Below are 20,935 nucleotides of genomic sequence, written 5' to 3' on the forward strand. Positions count from 1 at the left end.
ATATCGAAACTGGAACATCATTGATTTTCTCCCCATAGCTAATGCAATTAAATTAAATCTTTCCCTTCCTTACTTTTTCTTTCACAGCAGAATAAGGTCTGAAGAGGGTACCATTAAACCCAGAAATAAAGAGAATTTTCATCAACCCACCAGTTTCTCACAATTTGAAAATATTGAAATTGACCAGAGTTCAAAATTGCATTCCTATGATGATGGAAGTTTTAGAAAAACTTCCCTTATTTTTATTTTTTTATTTTTTGGATTATGTGTGACCAATCAATGAATAGATGACTTGAGTGCATAGCATGTTGTCAATAGCTACAACCAGATTTGAGTGATAATACTTCATTATCATAATATTAAAGCTTCTTTATACATTACTTATCATTTTGTCTCTTATAAGGAATGTCTTTCACCCCATCCTAAAATGTATTCCATGAAAAAAAATCAAATAGGTTTGTCAAAATATGTCTTAAATATGTCTTGCTTTTTAAAATATATTCCATATCGAAATCCCATTGCTTGTCATTTCTGTAATTAACAGTGATTATGAAAGACTTCTTACTCAGAAATTTTGTGACAATCTATAAGCCTTCTTTTGTTTTAATTGCTTTTTAAAAAAAGAGAAGATCAGGTTATATAGTGAGAATATATTTCAGTCAGTTAGCAACAAAGACTAACAACTGTGTGCAGAATTAAAGAATTGACACTTTTGGTTACAGGAAAGAAACAGAAGACATGCCATTTTTCTTCCCCTGGAGCTTAGAGCCTAGCTGGAGACATAGCATATATGTCTGAAAAAGACTTCAAGTATCCTGATGCCATCCCAAACAATTATTCCACAGAGATTACAATTTTGAAAAAATAGTTGCTAAAATATAAATTATCTTTTTTAGTAGAAAAAAAGAAAGGACAGCAAGATAAGCCCATACAACTATATATGTGTGTGTGTATGTATATGTATATATGTGTGTATATGCATATTTATATATTTTATATATATGCCTTACATATTAAATGTATGCACCACCTAGCTATACCTTAGAGTATATATGTATATGTGTATATATGTGTGCATGTACATGTTAATGTATGTGTATATGCATATGCATATGTGTGTATATCCAATTAAGTTGTTTTGAAAAAAGATCCATTTTTATGTGTGTGTGTGTATATCTATCTATCTATCTAACCTATATCAGATTACCTGCTGTCTAGGGGAGAGGGGAGGGAGGGGAGGGAGGGAGAGAAATATGAAATTGGAAAGCTTGTATAAACAAAAGTTGAGAACTATCTTTACATGTAATGGGAAAAAAATAAAATACTTTCTTAATTAAAAAAAAGGAGAAAAAAGATCCAAAAAACTTAGAAGGGTATTTTATCATAGTTGGTATTATGATGTGAAGACAAACCTATGCAACTTTAGTGGGACTAAGTTTAGGATAGCAGCCAGTTGATTTTACAGACTAAGTCAGGGGCTAGTAAACTATGATCCTCTCGTCAAATGTGGAAAACTATCTCTTTTTTTGTATGGCCTTTGATCTGGGAATGATTTTTTACATTTTTACTTACCCTTCATATACGTATTTTAATAGGGAAGTGGAAAGAGTGCCAGAAGGGAAGTTAAGACAAAGCTTTGAGTCTTTATGGATTCTTATTGGTAGTATAGTCTATTAAAAGATAATTTATATTTCAGTAATCATATTCTGAAATTGTATGGTAATCTTTGTGGAATAATTCTTTGGAAGGGCATCTGGATACTTGAAGCATTTTTCACATGTGTATGCTGTCTGTATAGCTACACTCTCAAGCTACACTTTACAAATATTATCTCATTTGATTCTCACAACAACTTTGCAAAGTTGCTGCTATTATCTCCACTTTATACTTCAGGAAACTGAAGCAATCAGAAGTTAAGTGATTTGCCCAAGGTCATACAGCTAGTAAGTATTTAAGATTATATTTGAATGCTGGTCTCCCAGATTTCAATCCCAGCACTTTATCTACTGCATCACCATCTCCGTTCATTTTCACCCTAGCATCTTTGGGACACATTTGCCTCTAGCTCCCCTCATTCTTTGGGAACAATGGGCTTAAAATTTTTTTCAGTTTTTACATAACATTGGACCACCAAATTTACATCCAGATGCGAGGTAACTGCCAGATAAGACTTTGGCTCAGCTACCACTGGGATGAGTCTCAAAGGTCATTACCAAAGTTCTTTCTTGCTCCTTGAGACATTGACACTAGGCTCACTAACCTTCTCCTCTCCCTTCCAGATGTCAGGATGCTAGTTTCCTGACCTTTTAAAAGTCACTAGCTAGACTCTCCAGTTCCTTAACCCAAAACAAAAAAAAGAAATCAGTGTTGAGGCAGAAGGTCTGAGGTCTATTTTCATGAAGCCACATCTTAGCCTCAGAGGGGAGAAAGCACAATGCCTCTCCCCTTACAGCCTTACCTTTCATAAGATGCCATCACCAAAGAGCCAAACCAAAAGTGGGCAGCCAAACAGCAAAATGACTGAGAATATGGTTACTAGTCAAATTGCCTATGAACATGCTCATTTTTCTTTCATTCTCAAAAATATTCACTTCATCTTTTGGTTCCCTCTGTCATCTTATCTAGGTATCATTTCTTATTCTTTGTGGCTTAACTCTGAAAAGTCTGTCTACAACAGGTGCTTTCACGTTTTCTTCTCTCACTCTCTTCTTACAATCCAGATTCTGACTTCATCATTCCATCAACATTGCTCTTCCCAAAGTTGCAAATGATCTCTCAGCATTATTAATTTCATTTATTTATTTGGAATTTTCCCCACATTACATGCAAAAACAAATTGTAACATCAGTTTTAAAAACTCTGTGTTCTGGGGGGCAGCTGAGTGGCACAGTGGATAGAGCACCAGCCCTGGATTCAAGAGGACTTGAGTTCGGGTCCGAACTCAGACACTTAACACTTACTAGCTGTGTGACTGTGGGCGAGTCACTTAACCCCAATTGCCTTACCAAAAAACAAACAAACAAACAAAAACAAAAAACCAAAAAAAACCCCAACTTTGTGTTCCACATTCTCTTCATCCCTCCCTAAGCCCCCCTTAAGTCAAGCCATTCATTATAAATTATACATGTGCAGTCATGCAAAACAGCAGACAAAAAAACTCTGGAAAAAGGAACTAACAACAACAGCAAAAACAAAAATTATACTTCCATCTGTATTCAGATACCATCTGTTCTTTCTCTGTAGATGGATTGCATTACCAATGATCTCTTAATTGTTAAAACCAATTGTCTCTTCTCAGTCTTCATTCACTTTGACTTATTTGCAGATTTTGAAACTGTTTAATATACCCTTCTTCTTATCTCCAAGTTTTTATGACATCTCCTTTTCCCATGTACCACACTCTGCAATTCAAGGTCAAGGTCAGGGCTGTGAGCCCGAGGAAGAAAGGCCAAAGATAAGGAATGGGTTCCTGTCACTAAGCTGGGCCGGCTAGTCAAGGACATGAAGATCAAGTCTTTTGAGGAGATCTGTCTTTTTTACCTTCCTATTAAGGAATCTGAGATCATAGATTTCTTCCTGGGGTCTTTATTGGAGGATGAGGTTCTGAAGATCATGCCTGTTCAGAAATAAACTAGAGCTGGACAATGTACCACGTTCAAGGCTTTTATGGTCATTGGCGACTACAATGGCCATGTGGGCTTGGGTATCAAGTGCTCCAAAGAAGTAGCCACAGCTATTTGTGGTGCTATCATTCTGACCAAGCTGTCCATTGTTCCTGTGGGATGTGGCTACTGGGAGAACAAGATTGGCAAGCCTCACACAGTACCCTTTGAGGTCACTGGGCACTGTGGATTGGTTTTCGTGCACCTGATCCCCACCCCTAGAGGTACTGGCATTATCTCAGCTCCTGTGTCTAAGAAGCTCCTGATGATGGCTGTAACTGATGACTGCTACACTTCTGCAAGGGGCTACACTGCCACTCTGGGCAACTTTGCTAAAGCTGCCTTTGATGCCATCTCCAAAATACACAGCTACCTAATCCAAGACCTGTGGAAGGAGACTGTGTTTACTAAGTCTCCCTATCAGAAATTCACTGACTATCTTGTGAAGACTCACACATGGGTGTTCAGAGGACCCAGGAAGCTGCTGTGGCAACCACATAAGATGTTTGTTTTTTTTTTTTATAGACAAGGAATGAACTGCACTATGCCAGCTTAAAAAAAATAAAGAAGCTACAGAAGATAAAAAGTGGTTGCAAAGAGAAAGATTCTTCCAAGCCTAGTGGAGGAATAGTGATGGGAGATAGAACATTGTGTGAGGAACAGTGAGTAGGTCAGGGTTGTTGGATTGTACCTCGAAGAAAAGGGAATAAAGAATTAAAAGGTAGAAAATCTCAGACTAGGAAGAACTTTAAATGCCTAGTTAAATAAAAACAAATAAATAAATAAGGGAATAAATAAATAAATAGATATACAAATAGGCAAATGAATGAATGAACAAACAAATAAATAAATAAATGAGTGAATGGTTAAGCAGATAAATAAATAAATGAGTGGGCTGAATTAAGTAAATAATTAGTGTTGGGTTGTAGAGGTAACAGGGAACCACTGGTTGTTATTGAGTAGGAGAGACATGGTCAGACCTATATTTTAGAAAAGCCATTTTTTAGATGAGTACAAGATAGATTAGAGAGAGGGAAGACTTGAAGCAGGGAAACCCACCAAAAAGTTATTATAATAGTAAAGGCATGAGTTAATGAAGGCCCCAAATTATGTGGTAGTCATGTGAGGAGAAAGATAGACATATAGAAATGATGCTGTGAAGTTAGGAATGACAAGATCAGCCAATAGATTTTAGATATGGGGTGAGTGTAAATGAGGAACTATCAGTCAGGTACTGAAACCTGCCTTTCTCCTGAAGACATTGCATTTTTTGGTGCCCTCTCCATGGTGAGCTGCTTTTCTCATACCCGCTGACACACAGAGTCAGAAGAAGAACTTGACATGCTCCTAGATTCCCATTGTCACTTTCAGGCCCTTCATTTATCACCATTAGCCAGGAGCCATACTTAAAGTTCTCTTTATCCTATCCAGATGTTTATGGTTGTCATCTATAGACTTCCGAGGAGTTACTTTTCCTCCTGCCCAATAAGTTGAGTACCTGACTGATAGTCCTCTCTACCCTACCCTTGTCCTAACCTCCCACTTTCTCTAATTCCTATAGGTTCTGCCATAAGTCTAACTTAATCATACACATGAGTAGTCATTCCCTAGCTGTACCACATCTTCTTGCCCCTGACTAAATTTGTCTTCTGTCAGAATTCCTACATAAGCTCTGCTCAGGAAGTAGACAGTTTGCTCTCACTGGAGATTTTTAAGCAAAGGCAAGTCAGATTTTTTTTTTATGATGTATATTTTTTCATATGTGGGTCAGGGCAGATGGACACTGAAGTTCATAATAGCTCTGAAATTGTTTTTCTGAGAGCCTCTCTTACATAAGTTGTGATTTTAGAAACTGACAAGCTAGGTTAAGTGATATGGACTCAAAAGCCCAATATTACTTTTTGGCAATGAAAATGAAAATGTCCAGATTTACATGTTAAAGTCTTATAATCAAGTGTCTCATAACTTACTTCTTGATATATTCTCTTAATCACTAATAATTATAAGAACTTAGAATACTACCAAAATATTGTTTATGGATATCTTAATTTGCATATCACACAAGCTAAATTTTCAGATGCATTAATTTAATCACAATTATTGAGTACTGCATTGAAAACATAAATAAAAATTTAAATCTAAAACATATTATACTAATAACCAAATGTCTAGTCAAAGCAATTGAATAATTATTTTAATAACATAGAATACTTATGTATGTAACTTACTTCTAATGATTATGTAAATTTGTGAAATGATATTAATCTGACATACATCCTTCTTTTATGACACAATTAATTAATTAATTAATTAATTTAATGAATCAAAATATAGCTTTTGAATTCCTACAGTTTACCAGCTATTGCATTTGGGACTAGAGAAAGACAAATGAGAAATTATCACATACTACCAGAAGATTTAATTGGAGAGAAAATACATGTATGGGGCAAGCTAGGTGGTGCAGTGGATGAAACACTGGCCCTGGATTCAGGAGGACCTGAGTTCAAATCAGGCCTCAGACACTTGACACTTCCTAGCTGTGTGACCCTGGGCAAGTCACTTAACCCTCATTGCCCTGCCAAAAAAGAAAAATAAAATACATGTGTATAAATATCATACAAAGTATATTGTAAAAAACCCAAGTCAGCTGTGTAAGGAGACAAAGAAAGGAAATTCCTTCTGAATAGAGGGCCAAGAAAAATTTCACGAAGGGAGTAATAATTAATATGAATTGAGAATATTGTTGGCAGATGGAGAACGATGATGATGAGGAGAGAGACAGAGACCAAGAAACAGAGAGAGACAGACAGAAACAGAGACAGAGATAAATCATAAAAACATATAGATGGGGGCAGTTAGGTGGTGCAGTGGATAGAGCACTGGCCCTGGAGTCAGGAGTACCTGAGTTCAAATCCAGCCTCAGACACTTAACACTTAGTAGCTGTGTGACCCTGGGCAAGTCACTTAACCCCAATTGCCTGACTAAAAAACAAAACAAACAAAACAAAAAAAATATAGGTGACATTTCTATATAGTTCAAGTTTATAAATAACTTTATATACATTATCATATTTGGCACTCAAAATAATCATCTGAGATAGGGGCTAGAATTATTTTAATCACCATTTTAAAAATTATTAAACCAAGACTAAGGGAGCCTAAATGACTTCTTATTGTCAGATCTAGTCTGCAAACACCCAGGTATTTCTCTACTCTTATCAATCTTATGCTCTTCCCAATGCAGGATGCTGATGGCATATGATCGAGGAGGCAGGTGAGTGTGGGAACAAGGGCAGGAATCTAGGAATTTATCTTGGCAAAGTGCATCTCTTATCTAGAGAGACAGGTAAGGAGAAGAAGGGAGTTGGGATGCAGTTGGTCATTTTAGGAAAGTAGAAGGTTTAAAATAGCCACTGTGTACAGTATCATTTACATTTGGGAAAATAACATAATGATTTCTGAGCAGCATAAGGGGCTTAGGTTATGTTAAAAAACATGAATTTATGCTGGGGTCAATTGTCAGAGCTTTGTGTCTTTCTTGACTCATATTTAGTAGCCCAGGGGCAAGAAGGAAGAAAGCAAATTGTGGTTTTACTTAGGATCAGTGCTTGGCAAAGTGGCTAGAGAAAGGGAAAAAAAAAAGATTGAAGGCTTTTGGGGTATTATTCAAAGTATCATTGAGATGACTAGTCATAGCATCCAGACTGGGATAATTTAGTGATGCAGATTAGAAAGGGAAGCGTTGACCACACAGAGCCAACATGGATGAGCTCATTATGAACAGGCCTAACCAGACTGACTTAATTTCCTCCCATTCTGGATGACTAGACTGTAAGTTGTGGCAGGTAGGTGGTGTAGTGCATAGAGTGCTGGGCCTAAAGTCAGAAGGACTGACCTTTCTAAGTTTAAATCTAGCCTTAGACACTAGCTGTGTGGCCCTGGGCAAGTCACTTAACTCTCTTTGCCTCAGTTAGTCATCTGTAAAATGAGCTGGAGAAGGAAATGGCAAACTACTCCAGTGTCTTTACCAAAACCTGAAATGGGGTCATGAAAGCTTGAACATAACTAAAAAGGACTGAACAACAATAACAAAAACTGTAAATTCTTCCATTACAATGTCATCTTATTAAGGACAGAGAGCATATCTTATCTAAATGTTATATTTCTCCCAGAGCATAACACAGTGTTCTGCATAGAGTTAGTACTTAATAGATGACTGTTTCATACTGAGGCATGGTATTTTTCAGTCTTTCAGTTTTTTCTTTTAATCAAGTTTTCTTGTACAAAATGACAAATATGGTAATGTTTTATATAATCATACATATATAACCCATATCTGATTATTTGCTGCCTCAGGGAGCAAGGAGGGGAGGGAGGGAAAGAGGGATAAAAATTGGAACCCAAAAGTAAAAAATGGAACCCATAAGTAAAAATATTAAAAATAAATAACTTTTTAAAAAAAAGTACTCTGCAAACTTTAAAATGCTAAATAAAAAAAAAAGATATCTGTTGTAGAACTGAGGAATTTGCTAATTATAGTACATATTGATTTCAGCTAGGTATTTAACAAAGGAATGATGTTCTAGGAGGTTGTGGATATTTGGGGAAGGAGAGAAAGGGAAGTGGTTGGAGTCATTAGGATGACTAAGGTAAAATTAAGGAATTACAGCAGGAGGAGCTGTTGTGAAGAGGAAGATGATAACTTTACTTTTAGATGTGACTAGTTCAAGATGCCAGAGACTGCATAGCATTTTTACAAGTTATTATGCATTTATTTGATTATGAGAGGCAGTGTGGTTGGCCTAGAATCAGAAGAACCTGGGTTCAAGTATGAAACATATATAAGCCCCTGGGTATATAACAACTACTATTCAGTACCACATGCATCTAAGACTCCAAGTTTTATCCAAGTAAAGGGAGTTTCTACACCACACCAAGGTTGGAAGGGGAAGAAATCTGAATACCATTGACGATCAAAGTGGAATTGGCCTGGGAGTGACTAGCTTGGATGTCATTGGGAGACCTGGTCTTAGAAAACAAGCAAAGAAGAAAGAAAGAAAGAAAATAATTTCAATATGAGTTAATAGTGAAACATGGCAGGAAAAATGATTCTGAATTCCTAGGGGTCACAAGAAGAGATTAGAAAGTCACTATTCATGTATATTGTGTAAAGGATGACTGTTCAGGTTTGGATTGAACTAGACAGATTCTGAGGTTCTTTCATATTCTTAGCTTCTCTATAAATCTGCAGGTGTGATTTCCCGTGGCTTAATTAAAAAATATCTTAAAATTTCTTGTGATAGGTTCAGGATTATGGTCCATGCAGCCCAACATTCTGATTGTGACTCAATCTTTTTTGTGGGGTTGAGGGCTAGATATGTGATTTTACTAGTGTTAGGAACTCCCAGTAAGGAAACTACCTCTACCAATAGACATTTGCAACTGTTCAACCAATTATAGTTTTAAAGGATCAATAAGAGGTTCAGCTGCCAGAGTCATACAGTCAGTATAACGTTATGACAGAAGTAGAACTTTATAGGTTTTCCTGACTCCAAACCCAGTCCTCCATCCATTATGCCACACTATGTCTCCATTTCTGCTGTACCCCCAAACACCTATTTCATGGGAGACTATACTTCATGAGGTCATTCTTAAAGGTTAGAGATGTGGTCTTAATATTGTTCATTTAAAGTCCATTAGTGAGGGGCAGCTACGTGGTACAGTGGATAAAGCAATGGCCCTTGATTCAGGAGGACCTGAGTTCAAATCCTGACTCAGACACTTGACACTTACTAGCTATGTGACCATGGGCAAGTCACTTAACCCTCATTGCCCCACAAAAACAAAACAAAACATAACAAAAAAACAACAGACAAAAATAAAGCCCATTAGCACTCCTTTCCCCAGTTGGGGTACCAATCCTATATTTTAACTTTCTGACAAAAGCATAAAAAGCGACACAATTTTCATCAGATTTTGACAAGGCAAAAGTTCAATGACATGTTATGCTTCTACCATCTGCCAAGAAAATTCCTTTTTTTCTCAGAATTTATGACAAAATTATTCTCATAAAAATTTTATTAACTAGCATATGTTGTCTTCTCAGGAGTATATACTTTAATTCAGGACAATTTTACCCATTTATAAGGAAAATTTGCTGAGTCATATGACATAAGATATAAACTCAAGATCCATTCATTTTCTTAGTAATGTACTTATTTGTGTTAGGTGAAGTTTTCAAAACCCAACTTGGCTGGTTTATTAGGGACAATAAAATATTTAACTATTTTTCATTTCACATTGAACACATTTTAGCAGAATACATAGCTCTATGTTGTAACTTGTAATTTTTTAACTTGGTGCTAAAAGTTAAGCTTCCTGCCTCCAGGGAATATTATTATATGAGGTTCATGTTATCACTTATTTCTTGTAACTACCCTTTCTCCCACCACTCCCTTACCCTCACTATTTTTGAACCTCTGACAAAACAAAATACAAACAGTTAGTACTTATATAGTACTTTAAAGTTTCCAGAGTACTTGATATTATCTCACTTAATCCTCACCACAACCCTTCAAGATAGGTGCTATTCTTATTCCCAGATTATTATTTACAGTTGAGAAAACCAAAGCAGATAGAATTTAAGTGACTTATCTAGGATCATATAGCTGATAAGTTCAGAGACCAGATTTGAATTCAAGTTTTCTCACTCCATGGCTACCAATCCATCAATAGCAAAACCTAACTGCCATAATAATTAATAATAATAAGTTGTAGTAGTAGTAGTAGAAGAAGAAGAGGAATAAAACAAAACAAGGAATGTATTTTCTTTAGAACAATCAGAAAACTTAAAGTGAAGTAATAAATATATGGGACTTGGAGTCAAAACTAACATAGGGAGATATTCTCCCCATTAGACTATAAGCTCCTTAAGTGAAGATGCTATGCTACTATTCATCATATTACCAGTATTTTGTATGATATCTTATATATATATATATAATAGATGCTTTATATATTTATTGAATTAATTCATATGCAGTGTTTTGGTTGAGCAATTAATACATCAACCACAATTTTAAATCATTCAAGGTTTAAATGTACTGACTGTGTGTTAAAATTGAAAGGATACAATAAGAGTAGAAAGTATTACCTTGTAGGCATACAACCCAAGATGAAGATATGAGCTGATAAAGAGTGAAATGAGCAGAACCTTGAAAACAATATACACAAGGACTACAACAGTGTAGAAAGAAAAATGAAAACAAATGGAAACTGAACACTGTATATTAAATTGACAAAATTTGATCCCCAAAGAAAAGAAATAGTACTTCCTTCTATTTTTAATAGAGGAAGAGGATTATGAGTATAAAACATTGTATACACTGTCAGACTCAACTGATATATATGTATATATATATATACACATATACATACATATATATACATAGACAGATATACATATACACACATACATATATGTATGTTTATCTGTGTGCAGGTATGTATGTGTGTGTGTATGTATATAAAGTTTCATGGAACTTTTAAAAAATCTTTCTCTTGCATTCTCTCTTATAAGTAATGGCTCACTGGGTATAGGAAGGGAGGAGGATATATCTGCAAATGAAGATCATATAAAATTAAAATGTAAAGCCCCAAAGCCCAGTGATCTAATGGACTTCCTTTCTAATAATAAGACCTGGCTCTTGGCTCATATAGACCTGGATTCATGTCCTGGGAAAAGCCTCTCCCTAAGAGAGGGGATTGAGCTTTTTTTAATATAGTCTTAGTCATTATTCCCCCATTCTAAAGTACACTTTGGGAAAATCTAATAAACAAAGCTTAGGTTTGGATCACTAGTAGCATCTCTACAATAGAGATTACCAAGGTCTCTTCTAGATAGCAATGTTTTCTCCCAAAAGATAGCAATTGCTTCTAGGGAATTATCCAATGTCCAAAATAGTTGAGGTGTAGGATAGTCTATCTTTCCTTCACTACCAAAAAAAAAGATGCTTAAAATACAATGAACTCATACACACACATTGCCAGATACTTACAACATGAAAGAATAACTCAGCTCCTAGTCTACCATCCCAGGAGATTGATGCTTCAAACGTGAGAACATGAAACATTCTGTAGGACTGCAGAACAGATATTCAATTTTAACTCAGATCTATACTGTCTGAGCAACTCACTAAAGATCTGAGTCTTCTGGCACACATAGCTTGAGCTTAGATTTTTTACCCATAGTATCTTCCAAGAAGTAGATAAGTAAACAAACAAATGAAAAAGCACTCATTAAACATTTACTATGTACCAAGCACTGCTAAGTATTACAAATACCAATACAAAAGTAAAAATAGTCTCCAGCCTCAAGGAACTTACTTGTTAATGGAAAAGACAATACATAAACAGGAGTGATATACAGGGAAGGGTATTTACATCCTCAATAAGAATGGTGAGTGGTGCCTCCATCCAGAAACAATAGCAGAATTAATTTTTTCATAGTTAATGATGATTTGCAAGACTGTAGTCAGCTATTATTATGGAGATTATCTCTAGCTGGTAAGCAAGGCCTTGGAGGGGGGACTTTAGGAACATACTGTTCAGCTTGTTATTTGGTCATCTGCTATCAAGGTAAGAATCACAAATTAGAAGAAGCAGGCAAAACTTTAAGACCCAGTGTCAGGCTCATCTGGACCAGCACAAACTCTTGTTGCCCTGTGGAAGTAGGATATGAGATATCTCCATCAGAATTCTGAAGAAAATTTCAAATATACACACAACACATTAACAGAATACAAGGAAGTGACGTTTTCTTTTAAGGAGTAAGGAGTTGGTGGTTCTTCCTGGATTAGTGGTAAATCATTATTCATGTAGCCCCCTTTTCTCCATCCTGTGGATGTGGGAATGAATAAATTGTTGCATCATTTGAAAGCACAAAGCCTTTAGTGATGAGCCAATGCAAAAAAAACCCCCCCAAAACCCCCCAAAAACCCAAACCCTCCACAGACAATGTCCTAGCCACAACATCTTTTTCATTATAAGCGATCAGTCCACAGAATAATTTCCAATGATTGATTCTTGGTATGGACACAAAAGGTATATCTTTACAATACTGCATGTTATGTGCCCCATTCCAATGCCTCCTTCCAAATCAATAAAATTATTTAAAAAATAATACTGGAATAAAACCATGACAACAACAATAAAAGTGCAATCATGGGTTCTATCAATGTCTTCCTATGCCAAATATTTATAGATAAAGTATTTTGAAGATTGTACAAAGGATACACATTGATGCAGGACTAATTTATTCACTTTAAATGGATTTAGACATCATTATTTTATTCAGCCATAAATGAAAACTGACTTGTTTATTTGACACATTTACCAGATGTATTTATTTTTCAATTATATCTGTAGAATTCCATTTTACATATTGATTATATAAATGTACTAGCAGTGTAAACAAAATTTATACTGTCCTTTATATAAGAAATAAATATACTAGCTATATTTCCTGGAAGTTTTTAGTGTATTACTAAGCTAGTCTTTGATTTTCAAACTCCTCACGTTTCATTCTTCATTTTGTTAGTTCCTATTATCCTCTTGTCAATCCTCTTGTATTTCTTGTCAATCACCATTTCTCTTATCTTCTCCAAACATATTTTAGTGCTTATTTTTTCCATATGTTTCTACAAGAACCCTTTCTTAGTTCTTCCCCTCCACCCCTGATCTTCTCCCATTCATGACTTCTCTACTCTTTTTAAATATTTCTGGTTCACTAGAATAATTATACTAGTTAAGATCAGGACTTTAGGAAGAAGGTAAATAATGAATTCTTCCTCATGTGCTAAATGAAAGCATGTTTTCTCATTGGAGGCAAGACAAGATCTCAGCAACACAATGATTCAAGACAATGACAAAAGACTCATAATGGAAAATGCTCTCCACCTCCAGAAAAAGAACTATGGAATCTGAATGCAGATTGAACCATACTATTTTTACTTTTTTGTGTTTTTCTGTTTCTTCTTTCCTGTGGTTTTCCCTTTTGTTCTGATTCTTCTTTCACAATATGACTAATATGGAAATATGTTTAACATGATTGCACTGTATAACCCATATGAGATTATTGGCTGTCTTAGGGAGGAGAGTGGGGAGGGAGGGAGGGAGAAAAATCAGAACTCAAAATCTTACAAAAATCCATGTCAAAAACTATCTTTACATGCAATTAGAAAAATAAAATACTATTTAAAATGTTTTTTTAAAAATATTGGTTAGTTTTACAAACTTTTTTTCTTCTTTAAATCTTTGTTATAAGAAAATGCTGAATGGTCATGGATATTTGGATGAGTGTCCTTGGTAATTATTATGATTATAAGAATAAAAAGCATCATTTTTAAATGAAAAATGTATAAACAAAACAAAAAAAGAATTCCTTTTCCCCTATAGTCAATGCTCAGCACTCTTGCACTTAATTTTAGCAGCTTTGAGCATTCTAGTGATTTTATGAGTAAATTCATTTTCACTTTCATGTTGGTAAACATGTACTATGCTTAGTAGAGGAAAAAAAAAAGCCATGATAGTGTGGTAAAAAAAACGGAAGTTTTGGCTGAATCATTTGAGAGTTGAGCGCATGCTACCAAAGCGGCTTTTGAAAGACCGCCCTTTTGGGGAGGAGACCACAACAAACCGAGGTGTGCCTACTGCTGCCCAGAGAGCATGGCCAAGCCCACCATACTTCCGGGATGCCAACTTAAAAAGTGAGAGTGGAATGGAAGTTCACACTCTGGCTCACTCATTCTAGCTTCTCAGTTTAGCCATAAGGGCTCATGCTTTGGTGATCAGCTCTGGTTCTCAGCCTGGCAGACAGTTTTGGGATTTGGTGAGTTTTATAGAATAATGTAGACTAAGTTTAGATCTAAGATTATTTATTTGTATTTCTACTTTCCTATTTTCCCTAATCGGTATCACCAGTTTGTTATCTAATTAATCCCCAAACAATAAAACTAATCCCTCACTGATTAAAGCTCAGAGGCTTCTTTTCTTACTGGTCTGGGAGATATATAAGGGAAAAGTTAAAGGGGGAATTTCATGCTCCTGTATCCAATTTTAACTCTCACAATAGACAAGTGTATTGAGTGACTTGTATTTTACTAGGTGATTAAGTGGTCTTGTTCACCCTACTGTTGTAAAGAGCTCCCCATTCATTTGTTGCATATTTTCATTGTTTGCTTTAAAACTTAAGTTTTGTGTTCAATGATATCCCCAAAATGTAATACAAGTCTTTTGGTCACTAAGCCCAAGCATGGAAAGTCAGGGAACACATTCTATTCTTGTATAACTAATGTTGGGGGGAAAATATGTGAGAGCAAGCCCAAATTTACCTTTTTTTTTTTTTTTTTTTTTTTTGTAACTTGTACCAATTCTTCTAGTTTTGCCTGTCAGATACAAGCAGAAAAAATTGATCCCTTCTTTCTTATGAGTCTTTTAAATTCTTGAAAAGTGTTGTATGAAAGGAGAGAAGGTTAGCACTCCCCTTGATAGGGATGGAAGAGGGCCTAGTGGCCTTTACAACACATATCATACTATTATTACTTTTTTTGGTTTTCTTTTTTGAGGTTTTTCCCTTTTGCTCTAATTCTTCTTTCACAGCATGACTAATGTAGAAATATGTTTGATGTGATTGTACATATATACCTATATCAGATTTCTTGCTGTCTTGGAGAGGGGGGAATGAGGGGAGGGAGGGAAAAAAATTTGAAACTAGAAATCTTATAAAAACAAATGTTGAAAACTATCTCTACATGTAACTAGAAAATAATAAAATACTTTTATGAGAAAAAAATAGAAAAAAGAATAAATTCTTGAAAACGGCTATAGTATTTGATAATAGAAAGTTGTTTAACTCTGGGGGCAGATAGGTGCCATGCATGTAGTCAGGAGAGAACAGAGTTCAAATCCAACCTCAGACACTTACTAGTTGTATTACCCTGGGCAAATCACTTAGCCTCTCTTTGCTTCAGGTACCTTATTTGTTGAATGGGCATAATAAGACTACCTAACTCTGAAGGTTGTTATGAGAATCAAATGAAATAATAATTGTCAAGGGCTTAGCACAATGCCTGGCACATGCTAAACACTATAAAACATTAGTTATCAGTATTAACTTCCTTTTACCATCAGTTTCCTCACCTTCTGAAATGAGGTAAAAATATCTTTTACTATCTACTTCACAATGGTTGGTGAGAATCCATGATATTATATACATGAAGTATTTTTTAAAATAAAAAGTCCTTTATGAACAACAGCTATTGTGAGCACTACAGTTAGCCAAACCCATGGAAGCAACTGGAAGTAATGAATTGAATTATAAATGATTTCTTCATACCTATGGTGGTTTGTAAAGGCAATCTTGTCCTGATATATTTAATGAGAAAGAAAGGTAAAGAGTATTCCTTTTGTATGGAAGCTTAGCAACAACATTATTCCCTGTTCAGTGGAACTGGTTTACCTATACAAAGGGGGAAAACAACAACACTCAATTCTTTGGAACATAGTAAAAGATTCACCTGCCTTGTATCTAAATATCAGGGAATCTCTTCTATCATGTTGACCAAGAGAAGTAGGAGATGGATTGTAATATATCTTTCTCCCTCCCTTAAGTATCTTTTAGGTTGTAGATCTACTTGTAGCTATTTGTTAGGTGGTCTTATTTGATGGAAGAATAATTCAAAAATTCACAGACAGCTCAGGTTGTATTATGTAAAGGGAATAGGCTTTAGACTTGATCTCATGGAGACTTGACCTTAGGAGTGTTTGAAGGGCTCAAACATCGCAGGCTTTTGTTCATTATTAGCACCATGGAAGTATTCAGCTCATTCAAGTTTCAAAGGTAGGAAGGGAGATATGCCAATCACATGGGGAAACTAATAGGATTTGTCTGGCTATGCTGAGTTTTATATAAGCTTCAGTCAAACAATCCAATGGTCTAGTGTTCTTTCCATTTATTGTACCATAATTGCATTCTTCTGATAGTAGGTATGACTTGAAGACATGAGGCCAACCCTGAACCTGAATGCGCAGACTTAACACAGCCCACTCCTTTAAGTGTTGACTATGTCTAGTAATTAAATAGAAGTTTAGGAAACATATTTATAGCTACGGGAGTTGTACTAAATGGACAGAAAAGAACAATACCTCCCACCCCCTCAAAAAAAAACAACATATCTATGTTATGGGGAGAAGAGCAAAATAGGGAAATACAAGCCAAAGGATGTATAGTGAGGAATTTGTGTTCTCTGAGGTCACTGTGAATAATAATAGCTGTGAAGGCCTTGATGAACTCTGAAATGCTGGTCATTTAGGGTCTGGTGATACCATTGATTGGGTTAGTATTTTAGCAAATATGTCAAAAATGAGGATATAGAAATTCTCCAGAAATGTTCTTGCTTATCTGATATACAAGTAAATTGATATTATTGTCAGGATAAGATACCAGTAGCTTTAGAAGTCAGTGCCAAATCATAATCCCTTTTGCTTTAGTTTCTATTTACTCTTCTTTTTCTTCTACATTCTTTCTATAATTAGTAATAATAGCTAACATTTATATCACATTTTAAGGCTTATAAGGTACTTTGAAAAAATCTAATTTTATTTTCACAATGACCGTGGGAGGAGAGAGTTATTATTGTCTCCATTTTACAAATGAGGAAACTGAGATTGAGAGACATGAAGTGATTTGCTCAGGGTGATACAACTAGTAAGTATATGAAGCAAGTTTTGAATTTAGGTTTTCTTGACTTGGGGATCCAGCACTCTATCTACTGAGCCATCTAGCTGCCTCAGGTGACAATATAATTACTATGCACTATATAAGACACATTGCATCAAGCAAAAATGCCTATCCCTAACAGGTAAAAATTGAATGTGGTGTAGGAAGAAAAGAAATGTAGGGAGAAATATAAATTGCTAGGTAATAGGAGACTGAATGCTTCATCTAAAAGACGGGAAAAAAGGGTAAGCTTTACTTCATACTTTTACTCCATTAACTTCTATTCTGCAGATGCATAAAACTCTGGTCCTGGAGAAGTTTCTAAATTATTTTTATTAGAATTAGATTTCATGGTTTTGAATCCATAAAATTTAACTTTAAATTCCAATTTTATGGGAAAGTCTATGTAGAATGAAACCCGTTTAATGCAAATCCTTATCCCTTAAAATCCTTTAACCCAGAAAGAGATTTCAAATTCTAAACCATGGCTCACAAATCAGAAATAGTAAATGTCCAAGGAACCAATAACTAAGAAAAACTTGCATCCAGGACGTAATCAACAGGTAATGATTAGAATTGTAATGATATCTTTAATCTTCCTGTGGAAAAGTACTATGGGGCTCAATATCCCTGTTAGTCTTATTGCTCAAGATATATGTATCCAATTTTGAAATGTTGGACAGCTAACTGATAAGAAGAACTAATGAAGTGGCCAGGGTGTGAGATGACCAATAAGAGAGATTAAAAGTTGATGAGGCAGTTCTACCCATATGAACCAATATAAACCGAAGTCAAACAAAACTCCATCCTTTTCCATCCCTAAAAGTTCACAAACTGAAAATGGTCAATATCTGACTCCTCAGGATGCATTAATCATCCCTTCCACACCAAAACTGAGCATTTATGAATATTCATATAGAAGATAAACCAATAGGCACTCACGAGAATAATAGATAATGCATAAGGGTGGTGTCCCATTCCCAACCTAATAAAGAAAATAAATCATTAATTTGAAATGAGTATAGTGTTTGATCACTTAATGAAAACAAAATGCCACTCAGAAAATATTTTATGATTGATTGAATCAGACACATCTTTGGCTATGTATGAAAAAACAAGGTATTTTTTCTATCTTAAAAGTAATTTATTATCTTCTAGTTACATGTGAATATAGTTTTCAACATTTGTTATAAAATTTTGAGTTCCAAATTTTTCTCCCTCCATTCCTTCCCCTATGCAATTAGATATAGGTTACATATGTACAATCTCATTAAGCATATTTATGCACTGGTAATGTTACTATAGAAGAATCAGAACAAAAGTGAAAAAAAATAGTAGAAACAGTATCGTTCAATGTGCATTCAGATTCCACAGTTCTTTTTTCTGGATGTGGAGAGCATTTTCCATCATGAGTCCTTTGGGATTGTCTTGGATTATTGTATTGCTGAGAAGAGCTAAGTGTATCATATTTTATCATCACACAATGTTGCTGTTACTGTGTATGTTTTCCTGGTTCTGTTTACTTCACTCAGAATCAGTCCACTTGTCTTTCCAGGTTTTTCTGAAATATTCCTGCTCATTATTTTTTATAGAACAATAGAATTTCAATACATTAATATACCACAACTTGTTCAGCCATTTCCCAATTGATGGGCAACCCCTCAATTTCCAATTCCTTGCCACCACAAAAAGAACAGCTATAAATATTTTTGTGCATGTGGGTCCTTTTCCCTTTTTTTATGATCTCTTTGGGATACAAACATAGTAGTGGTATTACTGAGTCAAAGGTTATGTACAGCCCCATATCTCTTTGGGCATATTTCCACATTTTTCTCCAGAATGTTTGGATCTGTTCACAACTCCATCAACAATACATTAGTGTTCCAATTTTTCCACAGCTTCTCCAACATTTATTTTTCTTTTTTGTCATATTAGCCAATTTGATAGGTATGGGGTGGTACCTCAGAGTTATTTTAATTTGCATTTCTCTAATCAATAGTGATTTAGACCATTTTTCAAAGCTTTGTTTTCTTCATCTGAAAACTGCCTGTCCATACTGTTTAACCATTTCCCAATTGGGGAATGACTTGAATTCTTATAAATTTGATTCAGTTCTCTATATATTTTAGAAATGAGGCCTTTATCAGAAATTCTGGCTATAAAAATTGTTGCCCATCTTAATTTTGGCTGCTTTCCTTCAGTTTGTACAAAACCTTTTTCATTTAATGTAATACAAATGATCCATTCTGTATTTCATAATATTCTCTTTCTCTTATTTGGTCATAAATTCTTCTCCTCTGTATAGATCTCAGAGGTTAACTATTCTTTCCTCTCCTGATTTACCTATGATATATCACCATATCTAAATCATGTACCTATTTTGACCTTATTTTAGTATAGAGTATAAGATGTTGGCCTATGACTACTTTCTGCCATACTATCTTCCAGTTTTCCCAGCAGTTTTTATCAAATACTGAGTTCCTATCCCAAAAGCTGGAGTCTTTGGGTTTCTCAAATAGTAGGTTACTATATTCATTTACTACTGTGTCTCTTATGCCTAACCTATTCCATTGATCCACCACTCTATTTCTTAGCCAGTACCAAATGGTTTTGATGATGGTTGCAATAGTAGTAGACATCACTACTCCTTCAGGGTTATCCCTAAATCCATAAGGGGAATAGTAGTCAACTACTTTCTGGGGTCTGGACAACTAATCCAAATGGAAATTTTGGAAGTTACCTTATACAGGGTGCTAGAGAGGAAGAAAGAGAAAGACACAGACAGGCCAAGATAGAGACAGAGAGTTGGAAGAGAGAGAGAGACAGAGGGGGAATCAGAGAGAGACAAGGAGTGAGAGAGAGAGAGTCGGGGTGGGGGGAGGAAGGAGGGAGGGATAGAGGGAGGGAGGAAGAGAGAGAGAGAGAGAGAGAGAGAGAGAGAGAGAGAGAGAGAGAGAGAGAGAGAGAGAGATTAAAAAGAAATACATAAATCAATGTGCTTCTCTGACAATGGGACAACAGGCAGACCAATATCAAGTAAGTCATTTGAGCTACTGTTATAAGAAAGTATTGTTTGGAGATTTTATGATTCACTAAGTCTAAGGGAGATGTTTTTCTGATAATTGTAGTTCTATTCTGTCCAGGGTTAACTAGGGTACTTGGGTTAACTGGGAAAGACTTTTTCCCTCTTCACTGCTCTATATGTCTCTCCTAAAAGCTGCACACCTAGTTAAAGCTGATATAAAACCCCAGTAGGAAAGGACCACCCCCCAAAATAAAGGCCCATAAAACCTGTCTACCTGGTCAGTTCTAAAGAATCTCATCTTTATAAAACCATTAGACACAAATCTTGACATTCACTTCCATCACACTGTCCAAATCAGAGGATTCTATTGATAGAGATTTTAAATTACTGGGCATTTGAGTGAGAACCTAGCATTATGTGGGACCTTTTTAAAGAAAAAAAACCATTAATAGATTTCTTGCTTAATGAGAA

The 20,935-nt window shown here is 35.3% G+C and overlaps 2 pseudogenes; both read left to right on the plus strand.

Moving 5' to 3' along the window:
- Window positions 1-2,146: 2,146 nt before the first annotated feature.
- On the plus strand, window positions 2,147-4,163 carry LOC122746398 (annotated as a pseudogene).
- An 11,007-nt stretch (window positions 4,164-15,170) lies between these two features.
- Window positions 15,171-15,283, plus strand: LOC122737832 (annotated as a pseudogene).
- Window positions 15,284-20,935: the final 5,652 nt, after the last annotated feature.

This window comes from Dromiciops gliroides, chromosome 1 (assembly GCF_019393635.1).
Source record: "Dromiciops gliroides isolate mDroGli1 chromosome 1, mDroGli1.pri, whole genome shotgun sequence".
Classification (NCBI taxonomy): Eukaryota; Metazoa; Chordata; class Mammalia; order Microbiotheria; family Microbiotheriidae; genus Dromiciops; species Dromiciops gliroides.